At 37.0% G+C, this 17,228-nt stretch overlaps 1 protein-coding gene across 1 annotated transcript in view; it reads left to right on the plus strand.

The window, feature by feature from the left end:
• Positions 1–17,228, plus strand: part of LOC150089347 (lon protease homolog, mitochondrial-like) — a 441,356-nt gene that overhangs the window by 45,470 nt on the left and 378,658 nt on the right. The window lies entirely within an intron of this gene.

A 17,228-nucleotide genomic window follows, 5' to 3' on the forward strand; every position in this document is an offset into this window, starting at 1 on the left:
CATGAAAAACGGGTTGTCATTTGTTTTTCTTGAAAATTTGATAGCGACCCACTGGTGGTTTGCCCCACCCTGTGGTGCTAATTATTGTCAATGAACAGAGGTAAGTGCCAGTGAGTCGCCAGTGCGCATACTCTAATTACTTCCTGGTACTGCCATGAGCATTGCTTTCCAATTTGTTCATACTCTGTGAGACTGACAATAGTTATTGCCTCCATATCTACTTCATTTCAAATATGTGCACGTGTGGAGAACAATTTATCACTATAATCTAGAGATCGAGGTAAATTTTAGATATTTCTAAAAAGTTTTGAAATGAACCCCTTCTCTTTTTACGGAAAACGAGCTAAAGATGAATGTTTGATAAATATAAGTGATAGTGATGATTGAGATGTACCTTTTTTGAAAGAAAAAGGTGCCCAAAAGCATGATGAAAATCGTACAAGAACATCAAGAACAGAGTTGAACTTGTGTACAAAAGAGAAGCCACAATATTTCTTTAGTGATGAATCAAATGACAGGTCACAGTTAGATGATTTAGACATACATTCCAATTACGGTGATGATAAGATCCAAACCTTGGAAGAATCTGATTAAAGTGATGACTATCATGAAATCAGTGATGAAAATAATGACCCAAATTCTCAAGTAATCTCCAATGCATCTAAGTCTGAAAATGTTATTGGGCAAGAGGTAGGAAAAACTAAAATTTCGATTAATGAATATAATAAAGATGGTGAAATCCTTGTTGATGTTGATTTGAACCAACCTTACCATGTATACAAACTGTTTCTATTAGACGATATCCTTCAGATGATGGTGACTGAAACCAACAGATATGCACGTACTGCTTGTCATCAGCAGAGACCAACCACTGAACCAGAAATGGAAAAATTTCTTGGAATATTATTGATAATGGGAATTGCTCATGTCCCAGATATAAGATTGTACTTGTCAAAAAAAGATTTATACTCGAATAATCTCATTAGGAAATCTGAGTAGAGATTGTTTCCTAGATCTACTGAAATATTGGCATTTCTCTGACAATGAAACTGCTAATGGACAAGACTGCCTCAACAAAATCAGAATTTTATTAGATAAAGCCAATAGGAATTTTCAAAGTGTGTTCAAGCCAGGATAAAACCTGGTCATTGATGAAAGTTTGATCCCTTGGCATGGAAGGCTACTCTTTTGCCAGTATATCCCTAACAAATCTCATAAATATGGGATCAAATTTTATAAATTATGTTTGCCCGAGGGATATACTCACGTAATCTCTATATATGCTTGAAAGGGTGATTCAGTGGAAGGTAAAGTGGATGACATTCCCATGCCATCTCAATGAAACTGATGGTTAATCTGCTCAATAAAGGACATGTTCTTTATTCTGATAATTTTTACCCCAATTTCCTTCTAGTGCAAGAGTTATAAGGAAAAAAAAAAAACTTTTCTCTGTGGGATTCTAAGAAGCAGTCGAAAAGGAATACCAAGGAATATTACAGGAGAAAAAATTAAACGGAGAGACATAATTGCTCTAGAGAATAGCAAAGGAGTGAAAATCAGGAAATGGATCGATAAAAGACCAGTAATGATGTTAACAACACGCAAAACTCATCAGTGTAAAATTATTGAGACGGGAAAGAACAATAGAAAGAAGAAACAAAATCAAGAAACCCAATGTTATTATCAGCTACAATCAAGCAAACAAGGGAGTGGATATATCTGACCAAATGGCGGCATATTATAGTAGCCTGTGTAAAATAGTATAAAAAAGCTGCAATGGAGATCATCTTTGGTACTTTGCTAGTCAATGCATGGGTGGTACAGAGTAAATTTGGGATTAATAATCATCTATCCCTCCTTCAATTCCAAGAAAGTATAATATACAGTTTATTGAAATTCAAGACTACTACAAAGGCATCTGGCAGAACTCATACATTTTTGTACAATGGAAGGTCAAGCAAGGAAAGTTAGGAAACATTGCAGGTAGCGTTACAAGAAAATTTCTGAAAAAGAAGGAAAGAAAGAAAGAAGCAGACTGGAAGGCAAAAAAAGTTTTTAAACATTTTGTCAAGATTGTGAAATCAACCTGCTTTGTGTCTGGAATGCCTCAACATAATTTACTGTAAACAAAAATAATTATTATATTTGAAATAAAACTGTCAACTATTGGTTCCTTTTTTCTATTCCAACTACTATGATTTTATATACCCCACAAAAACCACAATAAATAAAAAAAAAAATATTGATCCTGGGCTGACACTTGGTAGATAAATATATATGGAGGATGGGCGAATCCGATAAAATGCTTAAACACTGGCAGTTAATGCCAAAACTGAATACAAGATTCTTAGCACAACGAGACACCCAAGGGTTGCAATGTCCAATGATAATTAGCTGCAGTGACCCACCAGTGGATTGCTTTGCCCAGTGGACATTAGAGCAGCGATCCACCGGTGAGTCGCCCCAGCATTAACATGTTAAATTCCAATTTCACCTCTATAAATTGTAATGTATTATTTTCCTGGGTAAAAAGTTTTCCTGCATAAAAAGTTCATGATAAAGAATATAAAATGTAATATTATAATGACGTTTTCCCACTTAATACATTTTTTTTTTTTTAAATATCGAAATTCTTTATTTTTAATATTAAACAATATAAACATCTGGTAATCGAACAAGTTATTGCCAAGCAGCATTTTAGTTTGTAGCAAACCACTGAAGTAGGTGAAATGGCATTGTTTTTTACACCTCACATTGTGAATGCCTTCACAACGAGTTGCCCTCATATTGCACTACCTCCAATAAGCAAAACTTCACCAAAGAAGACCAATGTTACCTATTTTCTGTTCATTAGTCTTCACCACAGAAAATAAGTAACATTTAATCTCAGTGGATACTGACAATCCACTGACGAAGTGTTGCCTTTTCAAGAATCCAGTGTCGAAGTGTTGCTTATTCTAGGTAGTTTGATATCAGGGCAACTCGTTGTGAAGGCATTCACAATATGAGAATATCATGAAAACAATGCCACCTACTTCGGTGATTTACTAGGAAATAAAATTGTTACACACCAACGTGTTCAATTAGTTAGTTTTCTGTAGTCTGATGCTTTCAGCCTTAAAACCTTTTTTAGTATAAAATTTTGATATAATGGAAGTGACATATTGCAATTGTTTTCATCGACATCCATAATTGGATAGCTTTGACCACGTGAAGCACACTGAAGCATTTGCCATTGAGTTCTGATTTTTCTGAACAGTTCTGAATTACTTAGTGGATTGTTCTCTGTATTGTAATTGTGGCCTTTTAAGGTATGTTGAAACTCCAAAGGAGCTGATCCTTCCAACTTGGTAATGAGATTAATGTACAGAATGTTAAACAGTTAGAAATCCTCACTTTAAAAATGTTTCCTATTGGCAGAGTAAAATATTTATAATTGTGAAATAGTGCTTAAAAATGATCTTTAACTTATGTATGTGTATCTTTTCATATTCATTAGTCCAGTTAATATTTCATATCCTTAGGTCATTTTCCCTTTTTAAGAAGTTTTCCCACGTAAGAGGTTCTAAACCTCCAGTCCCTTGGAAAACTTCTTATCCGGGTTCTACTGTATTTGCACATAAAATATATAAAGTCAATGTTAAAGCAAATGAATGTAACAGAATTCACATTGCTGATTTAAAACATTTTTTTCAAGCAGGAATATGAATTCTGTTACACATATTTTAGATTGTGCAAAGTTAAACACTTTTCACAATCTAACCAAATACCATTTAATTTTTCATAATAAACAGATAATATACAAAAAAAAAAGAGTAAACAGTTTTTTATAGACTAGGGCTATTGATAGTTCGAAAGAACCCAATGACCATAATGGATATAAGTTAAGAAATATAACTAAAAGAGTGAAGAAATATAGAAAAGATCTTTTTATATATTACTGCAGACTCTTACTCTAAAATATTATTATATTTAAGGAAATTTTTACCATTGAATGTAAGTTTCCACATGATTTTGGTGTAGTCATTATTGAAAAAACATCTACATTAGCTAGCGCTAATAATTGTGAATCAAAAGCTTAAGCTGTTTTTTTTTTTTTTTTTGTTTTTTTTTTTAATATACAAACTAAGATTATGAAAAAGGACTTTGGGCTTTCTTTCTAAAAAAAAAATGGTAAAAATTAAATAATTGGGATAATATAAAGAAGAAAGGAATTATGGAATAATTGATATGTAATTATTTGATGGAGCAACAACCAGAATGTTAGATTTCAGTATACACATACAAATTTTTCATAACGTTCTTTCAAAAATCACTGCTACTTAGAAGACACCAAATGCATGGTAAGGAGTGTCTTGAAAGTTTTAATTTATTTTTTTAATATTTTTCTGTCATTTAATTTCAGAGGACATCCACTCCCTGACATACGTAAGGGTTGCATTCCACAGAACTCTACGTAATTCAGCATTTCCCTAAATGTTTATGCAGCATCACTCGCAAATATGCACGCTGCATTTGATTGAAGCAAAAAAGAAATGCTGACCGATGGACATGGTTGCGAACATGTAAATAGAATTATTTATTCAATTTTTTTATGTCATGTGCAGGAAAAATTACATGATTACAAAAAGAGAGAGGAGACAGACATCAGAAAGTTTTACATTTCGACCATTGCCAGAATAACTCCATCTGATAAGTACGCTGCTGCGGAAGTTGAGGGCTGTGGAAATTTAGAAGGGTTTTTTCCTAGCAAATCACAATTTCTCTTCAGCTGTAGAATTGTCTGGCGACTTCACTGCATACTTTATTGTTATGGAAACTAGTGCGATGCTTAAACCTATTAAACTGATAGCTTGGGGGGATACAAGGACTAATAGATTAACAGTAGCCACTGGCAGAGGTGAAAGTTATTCTTGCATTGCTTCTATTGGAATGAGCATCAGCCTGGAAAACAAGATGCAGGGTATTTCAGAGACTGCTGGGAGTAACTGCGGTACAAGTAAACACATGGGTTGTGTTAGGTTAGCTAAGCATAGGAACAGGTGCAGATCAATATTGAGAGTAGGAGTGTGTTATAGACTGAGTATAATAAGGAACTGTACAGGGAAATAGTGGGCCAGTAAATCAGAGTCTTATAATGGGGGATTTTAATTTCCCAGATATTGACTGGAATTTGTGGGTTAACTGCTAAATTAAAATGCTGTTTTGTTATAATAAGTTTTGTGGATTTATTGGATGATTGTTTTCTACACCAACATGTTTGGGAGGCAACTAGAGGGAGTAATACTCTTGATCTGATTATCACTAGTGTTTCTTCATGCATTAAGAAACTGCAGATAAATGAACCACTAGGTGGCAGTGATCAGTGTGCTGAAGTGGGATTTACTCAAAGAGGTAACTACCATTAGGGATAAAGGGAAGGGTTATTGCTTTTGTAAAGGTGACTACGATGGACTGAGACAGTATTTAAATTCTATACAGTGGGATCAACTGATGATGATGTTACCAACAGCAAATTCAAAATGGGAAGCATTCCAAGAATTTATCTTGGAAGCTACTAGACTTTACATACCAACTAAGAAATATTGTTCAAGGTTTAGGCCTAAATGGATGTCAGATGAACTAATAAGATACATGGCAGAGAAAAAAAATGCATGGGATACATATAAATTAATTGGTGATATGGACGCCTAGGATAGATATAAGCTGGTCTGTAATCAAGTCACAAAGGAGATTAGGCAGGCAAAGGCAGATTATGAGAAATCCTTGGCAAAGCATGCAAAGAAAAACAACAATGTTTTTTTACCTATGTAAACTCTAGAAGGAAAAATGATGAATCAGATTGGTCCACTGGATATTGATAGTTCAACTGTTGATGATCCTGCTCAGGTGGCTAACAAACTAAATGACTATTTTACATCTATATTCACCCATGAGGAGTTCTTCAGAGAGGGGAATGCCAGAGGTGAGTCAAACTCTGGCAGTGAGCTGTGTGATTTTCTAATAACTGAGAGGAAAGCGGAGGAGAACTTTTTGAAGATAAACATAAAAAAGGTGCCCGGGATGGACGGGATCTATCCAGTTATATTAAAGGAGGCAGCAAACCCTTAGCCATAATTATGAGAGCTTCTTTTGACTCAGGGGAGGTACCCATGGACTGGAAACGTGACCCGAATTCACAAAGGAGGATCACAGGCTGACACAAATAATTATAGACCTGGTAGTTTAACTTCTGTTACAGGAAAATTAATGGAGTGCACTGGTTAAAGAAGCACTGTAGGATCATCTAGACAAGACTTCAGATATAGCTCAGACACAGCATGGTTTTGTTAAGGGAAAGTCTTGCCTGACCAATTTGATTGGATACTATGATGTGGTCACAAACGAACTGGATGCAGGGAAATAACTCTGATATCATATATTTGGATTTTAGAAAGGCTTTTGATACTGTTGCACATGGAAGACTGCTGCACAAATTGGAGCAGTGTGGCATTGGAGGCAAATTGCTGCTATGGATAAAGGGATTGTTGAGTAGAAGCCAGAGTGGTAATCAATGGACACCGCTTATCGTGGACTAATGTTATTAGTGGAGTCTCCCAGGGTTCAGTATTGGGTCCATTGTTGTTTTCTGTATTTATAAATGATATTGATGGTGGTATATCAAGCTTAATGTCCAAGTTTGCAGACAGTACGAAGGTTTGCATGGTTGTTAATGACAGTACGCTGCTGCAACAGGATCTAGAAAAGTTGAGCAGATTGGCAGGTGGCAAATGAAGTTTAACATTGACAAACGTAAAGTACTACATATGGGAAGCAGCAACCCCAGAGCAATGTATCAACTCTGTGGTACTACACTGAAGTGGTAGAGAACTAAAAGGACCTGGGGTTAATTGTGCAGGCAGATATGAAGTTTTCTGAGCAGTGCAAACGGTCTGTAAGAGCAGCTCATAGTGTCTTGTCAATGATATACAGGAATTTTTCTAGCAGCGATAAGGAGGTGGTTATCCCCTTATGTAAGGCAATGGGCAGGTCACACCTTGAATACTGTATATAGGTCTGGAGGCCTCATTTTAAGAAGGATGTAGAGCTATTGGAACGATTATAGAGAAGGGCAACAAGATTAGTGAGTGGAACAAAGGGTTGCTCTTATGAAGAAAGGCTTAAATTTTTCAAATTAGTGTCTGGAGACTAGGCACCTGTGAGGCGTATAAAGCCTTGAATGGGTTTGAGCATGCTCAATGCTGATGGAAGTCTTCCTTTTGCTCAGAATAATTGAGAGGGCATAAATTCAAATTGAGGAAAGACAGATGTAAGATAGATGTGTGGAAGTTTGCCTTTAGCCAGCAGGTGGTTGGTTGGTGGAACAGACTTCCATCCTTTGTTGAAGTTGATAGCCTAAATAAATTTAAGGCTGAGCTGGACAGGTACTTGGAAAGAACAGAGGGGAGAAATGGGAACATGTGGTTTTTTTTTTTTGGCTGACGCTGCATAAGCTTGCTTTCTTGCATCATATGCTAAAAACCACACATTGCTTGCCACGAACTTGGCTTGGGGTTTGCCGTACTTATCGTTAATATCTTTATAAATACTTCTTGCTTTTGCTTGAATGGCCATTAAATTCAGGGGCACTCGCTTCTGAATCTGATTTTCCATCTTTGATCATGTTTTGTGATCACTGTTGATCTTAAACGCATTGATCCTTTACCATGTTCTTTTATACTCATTGTCTTCTAAAATAGTGTTCACTGTTGAAGCAGAGAGACCTAATTCCCATGCAATGGATGACACTTTGTCCTACTTCTTAATCATTTTCATCTTCGTTTCTAACTCAATTTTGTTCCATTTCCTAGCACTGCTGCCACTTGTACTTTCCTTTGGCTTTCCCTTCACCATTGTAATAAGTAAATAGGAATGAAGAGAAGTTTATGAAAATTTATGTTTTCTATATGATTGAAGATTTCAGTGAAGGGGAAACACATTTCACCATAATAACATAAACACCCACACGATTCCAATTATCAGGATTATCGCAAATGCAATAAGATAGTTTGCTACCCATTTATAATTATATGCACTAACAGAAAAGCCCAATGAACTGGAGAGTGAAAATTGTTTTATGGTAGTGACCTCCAGAAGTATGTTTTAGAAAAATATCACAAAAGCGTTCAAAATCGATTCTTATAATCAAATTTATGATAACAATTTACTTTATAAAAATGACCTTTTAGAGAGATAAATAGCTTATTATATAGTAAAATTTTCAACTTATGGTCTTGGAGTGAATTACCAAAAAAAAAAAAAAAAGTGCTATTGGGTTCACATTATGATCTTTTCACGATATCTCCATTTATTCTTATGGATGCAAAATAAGTTTCCACATTTTTATTAAGTTTGCATTGGCCGGCAAAAACTTACATAAAGTTGAATTTCCGTAAGTCGGGGAGTGCCTGTATATTAAAGACCAGAGGTAGTTTTAAAATGACAAAAGATTCCAAAGTCTGCTTGCAGAAACTAAAGTAGTTGTATATTTGACAAATAAAATATCTATTTGAAGATCTTTCGAAGTTATTTCATAATGGGTTATGAATTAACTTCAAAAGAAGTTAATGAAGTTAATTCATAACCCATTTATTTTAAGTTTACATATATTCTTTAAAAAAGAGAATCGATTGTGAGATTAATTACTTGTGGCTACCTTAACTTACTGCTGAGGTAATGCTGCATAAATACAATGTGTAGACAAAATAATGAAAACACTTTTGATAAGAGTTACTTTCATATATGTACTAATTGGTGTCAGGTTGCTCCTTTGCTTTAAAACAGCTTGTTCTACATGGAATAGATTCAAATAAATCTTGAACTGTCTAAAGAGGAATATTGGACCATTCTTCGTGGAGGAACATTTCGAGCTTCTTGAGCGATGAAGGTGCACAAAATGTGCTTCTCACTCTCCTCTCCAAATATATCCACAGTGACAGTGATTGTGCAGGCCATGGAAGATGTTTAGCCTCAGTTTCGTTAAACCAAGATTTGACACATCTGGCTGTGTGTATGTGTATGGAAGCATTATCACCTTGACACATGGAATTGTTTGTGGGAAACAGTGTTTGTACCATGGAATGAACATGGACACTCAGAAAAATAAGGTAATGAGTGGCAGTAATTAACCCATTTGAGGTGATGATAGGACTCGAAGAATACCAAGGTAATGCTGCCAAAAAAGACAGTCAGGATGATGTGCTTCCTTTGGCATTCACCAAACAAACTCTCACTAATGTTAAAAAAATGTGTGAATGGTGATTCATCTAAAAATATGATATATTTCCAATCATAAAGCATTCAGTTTTTCTGCTCCTTACACCACTGCATCCTCTATCTAGCATTACCATCAGTAACAAGTAATAATTGCCTCTGCCATAAATTTCTTTATGAAATTCTCACAAAACTGTTGTGTCAGAAATTGGATTGCTAAGAGTCACATTAAGTTCTGCAGTTATTTTTGAGTTGTAGTTTTATATTTTCAGGCTACAATCAGCATTAGCAAAGGCACATGATACAAGAAAGCAAGCTTATATATATTCAGCCAAAAAAAAAAAAAAAACCCTTATTTCACCCATCCACTCACTCCAAATGTTTGTCAAGTTCTGCATTAAATCTATTTAAGCTATCAAATTCTACAACAACAGATGGAAGTTTGTTCCAACAATCAACCATCCGCTGGCTAAAGGCAAACTTCCGCAGATCTATCCTACAACCATCTTTCCTCAACATGTATTTATGTCATCTCAGGTGATTATTCTGGGCAAGAGGAAGATTCCCATCTGCATTGAGCATGATCAAACCATTCAAAGCTTTATACACCTCAGTCAGATCATCTTGCAGGTGCCTAGTCTCCAGACACTAATTTGCAAAACTTAAGCCTTTCTTCGTAAGAGCAACCCTTTGTTCCATTCACTAATCTTGTTTCCCTTCTCTGTACTCATTCCAACAGCTCTATATCCTTATTAAAATGAGGCCTTCAGACCTGTATACAGTACTCAAGGTGTGGTCTGACCATTGCCTTATACAAGGCGATAATCACCTCCTTATCCCTGCTAGAAAAATTCCTATATATCATTGACAAGACACCATGAGCTACACTTGCAGACCATCTGCACTGCTCAGAAAATTTTATATTGTCATATTAACTTATTTTCTAGAGTAGCTTTATATTCCTAGTTACGATACTTAGTTTAAAGTTTAACTTAGACAGAGATTTCGTAGATATTACTTAGTATCGGTAACGGTATCAAATCCACGTGTCACAAATTGAACGAGAGGTCTTTTAACCAAATTTAGTCGATTTATTAACCAATTGTTATATCAAATTATCTTCTATAAGTAGATTATAGACCTAGTCAGGATCCTTAGTTTATTCTAAATTGAGATAGCGAGATTTCGAAGCTAATCAATACTTACGAGTCCGTAGAAATACCGTTCGTGAATTCCCGCCATTTTTACACGATAGCATAAGCTTAGTGTAGTATACTGCATAATATAATATTGTCAATTAATCAGTAAATCTATTAATCTTGATAAACTTTATTGTCAATTAAATTGTATTTTTAACTCTATATATATATATATATATATATATATATATATATATATATATATAAAACGACTTAATCGTAACAAATAATTAATACATAACTATAGTGGTACACGTGATACGGAAGTTGTATAAAGGGAACACTAGATACCGAAAAAAAAATATATATATATAACATAACTGTTTTGGGATATAACTTAAGGATTTAATTTTTGTTTTAAATTTTATTGAATTAAATTGGAATCATGACTCTGACCAGAGCAGCAAAGCAAAAGGCTCAAGCTAATGGGAGTGCTGTGGTTCAGGGGAGAACTGAGGGGGGCAGTTGCCCTCTGAATCACAGTCTATTAAAATGCACTGTTTGCTTGATGTTTGCGGAGCAGTCGGGTACGGGACATGATACTGCCAAGGGGGGGATGTCTTTGTGTGTGCACGATGTAAGGAGTGCAAGGAAATCAGGCGACAACTCAGCGTTGTTATGGGCCTTTATGAGACCTTGAAGGACAGGGTGGATGCCCTCGAAGGAAATAAATTGAGGGGCCCATCAAGCTCTCAGCTGCCCACATCAACGCCAGAGCTTGCACTTGGTCATCAGGCAACACAGGGGCAGCCTCCTAGGCAGAATGCGCTGGTCCCACAGGAACTAGTAGTTGTTGGTGACTATTGTCAGGGAAACGGGGAACATACTTTGTAAAAAGGATAGGTGGAATAGGACCAGGGTATGTCTGCCAGGGGCAAAGGTTGATGACGTTGTAGAGCGGATATCATCTTTTAAGGGCACAAAAGGTGATATAGTTGTACACGTTGGCACAAATGATATTAAGAGTAGGAGACTGGCGGAATTACTTAGCAAGTACAGGTCACTGTTGAAAAAAAGCCGTGAATTAGGGTTGAATTTGAAAGTGTCTGCAATTCTGCCCAGACACGATAGGAGGGAGTATATGATGAGAGCCTTGTCGATCAATTCGGCCCTGGAGGGATTGTGCAAGGCTCAAGGGGTAGAATTTTTTTCAGCCTGGACTGTACTTGTTAACAGGAGAGATTGCTTCTACAGGGATGGGATACACTTAAATAGAAAGGGTGCAAGAATTTTTGCTGATGCTGTCAAGGCAGTGTTAGGTGGGTCGGAAAACTGCTAGTTGGGGGGGATACAAGGACTAATAGATTGACAGTAGCCACTGGCAGAGGTGGAAGTGATTCTTGCACTGCTTCTATTCAAATGAGCAGAAGTCTGAAAAACAAGATGCAGGATATTTCAGAGACTGCTGGTAGTCATTGCGTTACAAGTAAACACATGGGTTGTGTTAGGGTAGCTAAGAATAGAAACAGGTGCATGTATACTTGCGTGTACACCAATGCTAGGAGTTTGGTAAATGAATTTGAGGTATTGCTCAAAACATCAAAGGCAGATATTGTTGGGATATCAGAGACGTGGTGTCACACAGATATAAGTAATGCGGAACTGGAATTTGGGGAATACAATGTATATAGAAAGGATAGACAGGACAGGAGGGGAGGAGGGGTTATGCTATTAATTAAGAAACACATAAAGTCAAAGGAAGTGAAGCCAGTTGACATTGATGGACAGGGCAGTGTCGAGTCAGTCTGGTGTGACATAAGCATAGGGAAATCAAAATTGAGAGTAGGAGTGTGCTATAGGCCTAATGACTCTGATGAGTATAATAATATATTGTACAGGGAAATAGAGTGGGCCAGTAAATCAGAGAGTCTTATAATGGGGGATTTTAATTTCCCAGATATTGACTGGAATTTGTGGGTTGGTCACTCGCACACACTAGCAAGGCTTTTGTGGATTTATTGGATGATTGTTTTCTACATCAGCATGTTCGTGAGGCAACAAGAGGGAGCAATACTCTTGATCTGATTATCAGTAGTGATTCTTCATGCATTAAGAACCTGCAGATAAATGGACCACTAGGTGGCAGTGATCACAGTGTGTTGAAGTGGGATTTACTCAAGGAGGTAACTACCATCAGAGGTAAAGGGAAGGGTTTTTGTTTTCGTAAAGGCGACTATGATGGTCTGAGACAGTATTTAAATTCTATACAGTGGGACCAACTGATGATGTTACCAACAGCAAACTCAAAATGGGAAGCATTCAAGGAACTAATCTTGGTGGCTACCAGGCTTTACATACCAACTAAGAAATATTGTTCAAGGTTTAGGCCTAAATGGTTGTCAGATGGACTAATGAGACATGTGGCAGAGAAGAAAAATGCATGGGATACATACAAATTAATGGGTGACATGGAAGCCTATGATAGATATAAGTTGGTCTGTAACCAAGTCACAAAGGAGATTAGGCAGACTACGAAAAATCCTTGGCAAAGGATGCAAAGAAAAACAGAAAGGAGTTCTTTACATACTTGAACTCGAGAAGGAAAGGGATGAATCAGATTGGTCCACTGGATATTGATGGTTCAACAGCTGAGGATCCTGCTCAGGTGGCTAACAATCTAAACGAGTATTTTGCATCTACATTCACGCATGAGGAGTTATTCAGGAAGGAGAATGATGTAGGTAAATTAAACATTGGCAGTGAGCTGGATGATTTTGTAATAACTGAGAGGAAAGTGGAGGAGAGATTGTTGAGGATAAACATAAAAAAGGCACCTGGGGTGGATGGGATCTATCCAGTTATATTAAAGGAGGCAGCAAAGGAAGTATGCAAACCCCTAGCCATAATTATGAGAGCTTCTTTGGACTCAGGGGAGGTACCCATAGACTGGATATGTGCAAATGTAACCCCAATTCACAAAGGAGGGTCAAAGGCTGACACAAGTAATTATAGACCTGTTAGTTTAACTTCTGTTCCAGGTAAATTAATGGAGGCACTGGTTAAAGAAGCACTGCAGGATCATCTAGACAAGAATTCAGTTATAGCTCAGACGCAGCATGGTTTTGTTAAGGGCAGGTCTTGCCTGACCAATTTGATTGGATACTATGATGTAGTCACAAAAGAACTGGATGCAGGGAATAATTTTGATATTATATATTTGGATCTTAGAAAGGCTTTTGATACTGTTGCACATGGAAGACTGCTGCACAAATTGGAGCAGTGTGGCATTGGAGGCAAATTGCTGCTATGGATAAGGGGATGGTTGAGTGGCAGAAGACAGAGAGTGGTAATCAATGGACACTGCTCAACGTGGACTAATGTTATTAGTGGAGTTCCTCAAGGTTCAGTGTTGGGTCCATTGTTGTTTTCGCTGTTTATGAATGATATTGATGATGGGATATCAAGTTTAATGTCTAAGTTTGCAGATGATACAAAGGTTGGCAGGGTCGTTAAGGACACTACTGACGCTATGCTGCTGCAACAGGATCTGGAAAGGTTGAACAGATGGGCTGAGAGGTGGCAAATGAAGTTTAACATTGACAAATGTAAAGTACTACATATGGGTAACAGTAACCCCAGAGCAATGTATCAACTCTGCGGTACTACACTGACAGTGGTGGAGAATGAAAAGGACTTGGGGGTAATTGTGCAGGCAGATATGAAGTTCTCTGAGCAGTGCAGACGAGCTGCAAGAGTAGCTCATGGTGTCTTGTCAATGATATACAGGAATTTTTCTAGCAGGGATAAGGAGGTGATTATTCCCTTGTATAAGGCAATGGTTAGGCCACATCTTGAGTACTGTATACAGGTCTGGAGGCCTCATTTCAAGAAGGATGTACAGCTGCTGGAACGGGTACAGAGAAGGGCAACAAGATTAGTAAATGGAACAAAGGGTTGCTCTTACGAAGAAAGGCTTAAGTTTTGCAAATTAGAGTCTGGAGACTAGGCACCGGCGAGGTGATCTGATAGAGGTGTATAAGGCTTTGAATGGTTTGAGCATGCTCAATGTCAATGGGATTCTTCATCTTTCTCAGAATAATCACCTCAGAGGGCATAAATTCAAATTAAGGAAGGACGGATGTCGGATAGATGTGCGGAAATTTGCCTTTGGCCAGCGGGTGGTTGGTTGGTGGAACCGACTTCCATCACTTGTTGTTGAAGTTGATAGCCTAAACAAATTTAAAGCTCAACTGGACAGGTATTTCGAACGAACGGAGGGGTGAAATGGGAGAGGGTTTTTTTTTTTTTTTGGCTGATGCTGAATAAGCTTGCTTTCTTGCATCATATGCCTCTACTAATGCTAATGCTATCTGCCTGCACAATTACCCCCAGGTTCTTTTCATTCTCTACCACTGGCAGTGTGGTACCACAGAGTTGATATGTTACTCTGGTATTACTGCTTCCCATATGTAGTATTTTACATTTATCAATGTTAAACTTCATTTGCCATCTCTCAGCCCATCTGCTCAACTTTTCTAGATCCTGTTGCAGCAGTGTACTGTCATTATTGTCATTAACAACCCTGCCAACCTTCGTATCGTCTGCAAACTTGGACATTAAGCCTGATATATCAATATCATTTATAAATACAGAAAACAACAATAGATCCAACACTGAACCCTGGAGGACTCCACTAATAACATTAGTCCACGAAGAGCAGTGTCCATTGATTACCACTCTGTCTTCTCCCACTCAACCATCCCTTTATCCATAGCAGCAATTTGCCTCCAATGCCACACTGCTCCAATTTGTGCAGCAGTCTTCCATGTGCAACAGTATCAAAGGCCTTTCTAAGATCCATATATATGATATCAAAGTTATTCTTTGCGCCCAGTTCCTTTGTGACTACATCATAGTATCCAATCAAATTTGTCAGACAAGACTTCCCTTTAACAAACCCATGCTGTGTCAGAGCTGTAACTGAAGTCTTGTCTAGATAATCCTGCAATGCTTCTTTAACCAGTGCCTCCATTAATTTCCCTGGAACAGAAGTTAAACTAACAGGTTTGTAATTGCCTGTGCCACCCTTTGTGGATTGGGATCACATTTGCACATCTCAGGAGCAGCAGTGCATAGCACACAATTCTTGATTAGACCAGGGTTCGAGCCCATGACCACCAAATACGGAGGATGCAGAAAGGTCAGGGAATGACCACCACATATCCCAGAGCGATATGGCCTTTGTTGCTAATACTCCTAAAAAAACCAAATAACAAACAACAATCTCCAGTCCATGGGTACCTCCCCTGAGTCCAGGGAAGCTCTCATAATTATGGCTAAGGGTTTGCTTACTTCCTTTGCTGCCTCCTTTAATATAACTGGATAGATTCCATCCACCCCAGGTGCCTTTCTTATGTTTATCTTCAACAATTTCTCTGCTTTACTCTCAGTTATTACAAGATTATCTAGCATATTGTCAGAGTTGAATACACCTCTTCCCCTCGCTGAATAACTCCTCATGTATGAATGTAGATGCAAAATATTCTAGTTTGTTAGCTACCTGAGCAGGATAATCAACAGTTGAACCATCGATATCAAGTGGACCAATCTGATTCATCCCCTTCCTTCTAGAGTTTACATAAGTAAAGCACTTTTTTTTTTTTTTTTTTGCTGTTTTTTCTTTGCCAAAGATTTTTTGTAACCTGCTTTCACCTGTTTAACCTCCTTTGTAACTTGGTTACAGACCAGCTTATATCTATCATCGGCTTCTGTGTCACATGTTAATTTATATGTATCCCACACATTTTTCTTCTCTGTCACCTGTCTAATTAGTTCATCTGACATCCATTTAGGCCTAAATCTTGAACAATATTTCTTTGTTGGTATGAAAAGCCTAGTAGTTTCCAAGATTAAGTCTTTGAATGCTTCCCATTTTGAATTTGCTTTTGCTAACATCATCAGTTGGTCCTACCGTATACAATTTCCTTTTCAGTGCCCAGATATTTCTTTTAACCAGCTTCAATTTTCTGCCATAATTTACCCTATCAGATTGTGTTTCCATACACAGTGAATGTAGATATATCATTCGATAGGTTGCTCTAGATACATTAAACACATCAGCAGTTATATCACCGATGTCCCTACTAAAAGGGCACTAACAATTTGACCTCTTCAAAATTCGGACAGGTCAATCATTTCTACATGTAACTTTTACATCCTCTCAATAAACATTGGCTTTTATTGTCTTCCTTCACATTACTGTTTCCAAGAAACAAAAAAAAAAAAAAAAAAAAAAACACATCCTGCATATTCATAAATACATCATACAGTCATTACAAAAACTACTACTTTCATGTCAGGTTTTTTCATTATCCACTCACTGTATCTTTCATTTAGAGTAGGAGCATAATCTATTACAGATAATTATGAATATTATGAAAGTTTTCTGGATTTACTAATAACTGTTTCTATGTACATATTAAAGAAGCAACAAGAGCAGTATTCATGTTCAGATTGTTATAAATGGTTCATCACATGTAAAGGAACCATTAGGTGGCAGTGATCATAGTAGTATTTATGTAGGGTTCATTCAGAGAAATAATTTCTGCCAAGGGTTAAAAGGGAAGGAATTTTGTTTTCTCAAAGGTGATTATAATGGACTCAGACAATTTTTAAGTTTTTCTGAGTGGAGCTTAATGTTAAAAAAGTAAATGCCAAATAGGAAGTTTTTGGGGGAGCAATTTGTCCTTGATGCTACACTGCTATAATACCTTAATTAATTTTTGCATCCATTTCTTTTGTGATCACATTGTAGTATCCAATCAAATTGGTCGAACA

This window comes from Mastigoproctus giganteus, chromosome 2, assembly GCF_048544385.1.
Source record: "Mastigoproctus giganteus isolate SK-2022 chromosome 2, ASM4854438v1, whole genome shotgun sequence".
Lineage (NCBI taxonomy): Eukaryota > Metazoa > Arthropoda > Arachnida > Uropygi > Thelyphonidae > Mastigoproctus > Mastigoproctus giganteus.